The 7,500-nt window shown below is 43.0% G+C and overlaps 1 protein-coding gene across 2 annotated transcripts in view; it reads left to right on the top strand.

Annotated features, from left to right (window-relative positions):
* galnt9 (polypeptide N-acetylgalactosaminyltransferase 9) overlaps positions 1-7,500 on the top strand; it is a 73,432-nt gene that overhangs the window by 40,429 nt on the left and 25,503 nt on the right. The window lies entirely within an intron of this gene.

Here is a 7,500-nt window from a genome sequence, read left to right as displayed (position 1 = left end):
ACTGTACAACAGATACACAATACTGTACACCACTGTACAACAGATACACAATACTGTACACCACCTGCACAACAGATACACAATACTGTACACCACCTGCAATACTGATACACAATACTGTACACCACTGTACAACAGATACACAATACTGTACACTACTGTACAACAGATACACAATACTGTACACCACTGTACAACAGATACACAACACTGTACACCACTGTACAACAGATACACAATACTGTACACCACCTGCACTACAGATACACAATACTGTACACCACCTGCACTACAGATACACAATACTGTACACCACGTGCACAACAGATACACAATACTGTACACCACTGTACAACAGATACACAACACTGTACACCACCTGCACAACAGATACACAACACTGTACACCACCTGCACTACAGATACACAATACTGTACACCACCTGCACTACAGATACACAATACTGTACACCACGTGCACAACAGATACACAATACTGTACACCACCTGCACTACAGATACACAATACTGTACACCACTGTACAACAGATACACAATACTGTACACCACCTGCACAACAGATACACAATACTGTACACCACCTGCAATACTGATACACAATACTGTACACCACTGTACAACAGATACACAATACTGTACACTACTGTACAACAGATACACAACACTGTACACCACTGTACAACAGATACACAATACTGTACACCACCTGCACTACAGATACACAATACTGTACACCACCTGCACTACAGATACACAATACTGTACACGACCTGCACAACAGATACACAATACTGTACACCACCTGCACTACAGATACACAACACTGTACACCACCTGCAATACTGATACACAACACTGTACACTACTGTACAACAGATACACAACACTGTACACCACCTGCACTACAGATACACAATACTGTACACCACTGTACAACAGATACACAATACTGTACACCACTGTACAACAGATACACAACACTGTACACTACTGTACAACAGATACACAATACTGTACACCACTGTACAACAGATACACAACACTGTACACCACTGTACAACAGATACACAATACTGTACACCACCTGCACTACAGATACACAATACTGTACACCACCTGCACTACAGATACACAATACTGTACACCACTGTACAACAGATACACAACACTGTACACCACCTGCACTACAGATACACAACACTGTACACTACTGTACAACAGATACACAATACTGTACACCACTGTACAACAGATACACAACACTGTACACCACTGTACAACAGATACACAATACTGTACACCACCTGCACTACAGATACACAATACTGTACACCACCTGCACAACAGATACACAACACTGTACACCACCTGCACAACAGATACACAACACTGTACACCACCTGCACAACAGATACACAATACTGTACACCACCTGCACTACAGATACACAATACTGTACACCACCTGCACAACAGATACACAACACTGTACACCACCTGCACAACAGATACACAATACTGTACACCACCTGCACTACAGATACACAACACTGTACACCACCTGCACTACAGATACACAATACTGTACACTACCTGCACTACAGATGCACAATACTGTACACCACCTGCACAACAGATACACAATACTGTACACCACGTGCACAACAGATACACAATACTGTACACCACCTGCACTACAGATACACAATACTGTACACGACCTGCACTACAGATACACAACACTGTACACCACTGTACAACAGATACACAACACTGTACACCACTGTACAACAGATACACAACACTGTACACCACCTGCACTACAGATACACAATACTGTACACCACCTGCACTACAGATACACAACACTGTACACCACCTGCACTACAGATACACAACACTGTACACCACTGTACAACAGATACACAACACTGTACACCACCTGCACTACAGATACACAACACTGTACACCACCTGCACTACAGATACACAACACTGTACACCACCTGCACTACAGATACACAACACTGTACACCACTGTACAACAGATACACAACACTGTACACCACCTGCACTACAGATACACAACACTGTACACCACCTGCACTACAGATACACAACACTGTACACCACCTGCACTACAGATACACAATACTGTACACCACTGTACAACAGATACACAATACTGTACACCACTGTACAACAGATACACAACACTGTACACCACTGTACAACAGATACACAATACTGTACACCACTGTACAACAGATACACAACACTGTACACCACCTGCACTACAGATACACAACACTGTACACCACCTGCACTACAGATACACAATACTGTACACCACCTGCACAACAGATACACAATACTGTACACCACCTGCACAACAGATACACAATACTGTACACCACTGTACAACAGATACACAACACTGTACACCACTGTACAACAGATACACAATACTGTACACCACTGTACAACAGATACACAACACTGTACACCACTGTACAACAGATACACAACACTGTACACCACTGTACAACAGATACACAATACTGTACACCACCTGCACAACAGATACACAATACTGTACACCACCTGCACTACAGATACACAATACTGTACATGACCTGCACTACAGATACACAATACTGTACACCACTGTACAACAGATACACAATACTGTACACGACCTGCACTACAGATACACAATACTGTACACCACCTGCACAACAGATACACAACACTGTACACCACCTGCACAACAGATACACAACACTGTACACCACCTGCAATACTGATACACAACACTGTACACCACCTGCACTACAGATACACAACACTGTACACCACCTGCACTACAGATACACAATACTGTACACCACCTGCACAACAGATACACAATACTGTACACCACTGTACAACAGATACACAACACTGTACACCACTGTACAACAGATACACAATACTGTACACCACTGTACAACAGATACACAACACTGTACACCACTGTACAACAGATACACAACACTGTACACCACTGTACAACAGATACACAATACTGTACACCACCTGCACTACAGATACACAATACTGTACACCACCTGCACAACAGATACACAATACTGTACACCACCTGCACAACAGATACACAATACTGTACACCACCTGCACTACAGATACACAATACTGTACACCACCTGCACTACAGATACACAACACTGTACACCACCTGCAATACTGATACACAATACTGTACATGACCTGCACTACAGATACACAATACTGTACACCACTGTACAACAGATACACAATACTGTACACGACCTGCACTACAGATACACAATACTGTACACCACCTGCACAACAGATACACAACACTGTACACCACCTGCACAACAGATACACAACACTGTACACCACCTGCAATACTGATACACAACACTGTACACCACTGTACAACAGATACACAACACTGTACACCACCTGCACTACAGATACACAACACTGTACACCACTGTACAACAGATACACAATACTGTACACCACCTGCACTACAGATACACAATACTGTACACCACCTGCACAACAGATACACAATACTGTACACGACTGTACAACAGATACACAACACTGTACACCACTGTACAACAGATACACAATACTGTACACCACTGTACAACAGATACACAATACTGTACACCACGTGCACAACAGATACACAATACTGTACACGACCTGCACAACAGATACACAATACTGTACACCACCTGCACAACAGATACACAATACTGTACACGACCTGCACTACAGATACACAATACTGTACACCACGTGCACAACAGATACACAATACTGTACACCACCTGCACTACAGATACACAATACTGTACACCACCTGCACTACAGATACACAATACTGTACACCACGTGCACTACAGATACACAACACTGTACACCACCTGCACAACAGATACACAACACTGTACACCACCTGCACTACAGATACACAATACTGTACACCACTGTACAACAGATACACAATACTGTACACCACCTGCACTACAGATACACAATACTGTACACCACTGTACAACAGATACACAATACTGTACACCACTGTACAACAGGTACAGGATCATTACTCAACAGCATGAGCTGCACTGTTATTACTCAGTATGTTAGGAGAAGTTAGCTATAAACTAGGCAGTATTGAATTACTGAATTACTGAATTACTGAATTTCTGCTGGGGTAAGGGGTGCTTTTTCGTGATGTATCTGTTCCTGTTTTTTTTTTAAGTTCCCCGTTTGTAAAAATTCACAGATATTGGTTTGGGAGAAGAAAGTGTTATCCTGCCATCACAGAGACGGTGTAAAACACACACACACACACACACACACACACACAGGAGACAGACATATAGAGAGAGGATTGATGTAAATGAGGTGTTTGAGTGGTGTACATAACACCACACCCTGATATATCCTGACCAATCACAGTCCAGAACTGAACACTGCTGTGTTAATGAGTGTTAACGAGTTTCTCAGTGTGTACACACACATGCAGCCTACACAGTGTCAAATATCTTTAACTTTAAAATCAGCATATATGTAAATATCTGTGTGTGTGTGTGTGTGTGTGTGTGAGATATTTATTATGTGTTTGACCTTTTCTGAGCAGAAGAGTGTGTGATTGAGTGTTTTTTATACAGAGAGAGGACGAAGCCTGCATAACGTAATCGATTCATCACTCCATGTTGCCCTTTTATCCCAGCTCTGTGTGTGTGTGTGTGGGGGGGGGGGGGGGGGGGGTGATTGTGTGTATGTGTTGGGGGGATGGGGTGTGTGTGGGATGTGTGTGTGTGTGGGGGTGGGGGGTGTGTGAGTGTGTGTGTGTTGGGGGGGTGGGGGGTGGGGTGTGTGTGTGGGGGAGTTTGTGAACCCTTTAGAATTTTGTACATTTCTATATACGTCTTGCTCTTGGAGTGATCTCTGTTGATCGCACGGTGTGTGTAGAGTTTGTTTGTGTGCTCATTTGCATGTTGCAGGTGAAAGTGTGCAGCCCTACAATCACTACAGATCTGTTGCTATGGTTACACATCTTGTTATTCTTTCTGTGCGAGTGAAATTGTCGGTTTAGGTATAACATCAACGTAAACTATGTTCACACTGAAACGTAAAAACAGAATGTAAAAGCAGGCCTAGCCTGAACCATCAATTATGATTCGTTGTCATGGTTACAAAGTACGACGTTCGACTGGATCAGAATCCAGAATTCATCAGTGCTGTGCTACAGCATAATTCGGCCTGGTTTAATCATATTTGAACAAAAATAAAACGACAAATTCCAACAGTGTTAAAAAAAAAGACTTTTAAATCAACCTGTACAGCGTACCTGTACGTTTCATACCAAAAATAATCGTTTCTATCACATTTATATCACATTATTAACCGTGAACCTTCAGGATTTCTCACACAGTTATATTTCCTGTCTTGGTTTTGATTTATAAATGCTTTGCTAAGCGGCGTAAGATATCACACCTGTATTTCATTCCTTTCCTCTCCAGATGCTGATGGATATTTCGAGGTGTTGTTTTGTTTATTTACTGTAAAATAAACAGAATTAAAGCTCGGACACGGCGTGTTCCTGTACGCGAAGGAGGAACGCAGATAAGCGGGATGTTTATGAGGAACAGAACGGCGATTAAAGCGTAATAAAAGGAGAGCGAGTTGTGTGTGGTGAGAGATAAGATAAAGCCTCGGCTGTGATAAAGGGTTTATGATATTCGGTAGCAGGTTATAAAGTGATCTGAAAGACTGGCTTGCTGCACGCGCGCTACGCCCAATCATCCTGGGCTTTTTATCACTGTTTGGGGATTTGTGAGGGATATTTTTGTTCTTTTGTCACACTTTTGAATCTAGTGCACTTATCTAACACGCTTCTTACCGGGGCATTAAAGGAAAACTCCACACACACTTTCCGTGCTGATATTTATTTAGAATTAACACGTGATCTTCCATTTTGTAAACTTCTTTCATGGACGTGTTGGTTTATTTCCACTTGGGTCAACGCTGGTTAACGTTAATAACTACTACCTACTGATGGTAGAGCAGTAGCGCCGTGCAGAGGGATTTAACCCTCGCTTCATCTCTACCCAAAGAGAGCGATGCAGCGGCGCTTTAGTCCTTCAGTCTCTCTCCTCCACCTCCTCATCTGTGCACTCCGCTCAATCAGCTTCCAAAGCTTCGACTTTCAGCTCTCGTCATCTCATACCGCTCTAACTAGCCGAGCCGAGTCTCTTCTGTCGCTCCGCATCGTACAGATGCAGTGCATTGTGGGAGTTTGCGCCCAGCGTTTGTTTTTAAGAAACTGAGAAACCTGAATGTCTCTGCCGTTAGTGTGTGTGAGATTGTTAACATGCTGTATGATATGATGTCATATGACGTCACCTTCCCAAACTGGCAAGTATTAAACCCACAGTCTGTCAACACACGTGTTATAATCTCTGTTACAAGCAGTCCCACTTAAAGCGAATGAATTAGAGTCGCGTTAACGCTCCTGTTTCTAACGTCGCTGTCCTTTATTAAATAGTCTCTCCATTATAATTGGATATAAAGAGCCCGATGAAAACACTCTGTATGGCGATGAGGTTTAAACGTTTACACTGTCCTGTGTAACCCTGGACTCTGATTGGTCAGAAGGTGTTGATTGATTTTCTATAACGGCGGCTCTGACAGTAGCGCAGGATTCTGTTAATGATACGTCATCGTTTCTATAGTAACAGCTCGTTCACAGGGACCCGTGCGGCGGACGCGCCGCATGAACGTGAGTACAGGAGCTGTAATAGAACAGTAAATGTTTCCTCAGCGTTTAAAGCTCACGTTTAGAGCGGCCGGTGTTGAACAGGATGAGCTCCAGCTTTACTCTCACGCGCTATAGCATGTCTAAAGGTGATAAATCTCTCGCTCTCGCTCTGTTGTTAGAGCAGCTCTTGAGATCTATAATGCACTTGAGAAAGAAAACTGTAGAACGGATTAACGCGTCCTTCCTGCGGAGAGAGTTTGCCGGAACGTTCCGTTTAGTCCGTGTTATTTTTGTTTGTTTTTTTTTCCACCAGGCTGCGTTCGGGAGCACCTCAGAGCCCTCGAGAGTAAATAATGGTCCTGCAAGATCCTATTATCTGATAGAGCTGTGTGAAAAAGGTTTCCTCATTCTAGATCCCGTCACGCAGGAATTTCATCAGAGGAGAGTCTCTGAGGAGAGAGAGAGCGAGAGAGAGGGGGGGGGGGGGGAGTGATGACACACAAAGTCGAGCGCAGTGGGAGATAAAGATCTCAGGTTTACTCAGCAGAACAGAGAGCTCCATCCTTTACTGCTGAGTGTTTACACAGAGGTGTGTGGAGTAAACAAAACCTGTACTCTAGTAAAAGTATTGTTATTTTATAGTAATAACGACTTATGTACAGTAATAAA

The sequence above is a fragment of the Ictalurus punctatus genome, chromosome 22 (assembly GCF_001660625.3).
Source record: "Ictalurus punctatus breed USDA103 chromosome 22, Coco_2.0, whole genome shotgun sequence".
In the NCBI taxonomy this organism is placed as follows: domain Eukaryota; kingdom Metazoa; phylum Chordata; class Actinopteri; order Siluriformes; family Ictaluridae; genus Ictalurus; species Ictalurus punctatus.
This window is presented reverse-complemented; position numbering and strand designations above follow the sequence as displayed.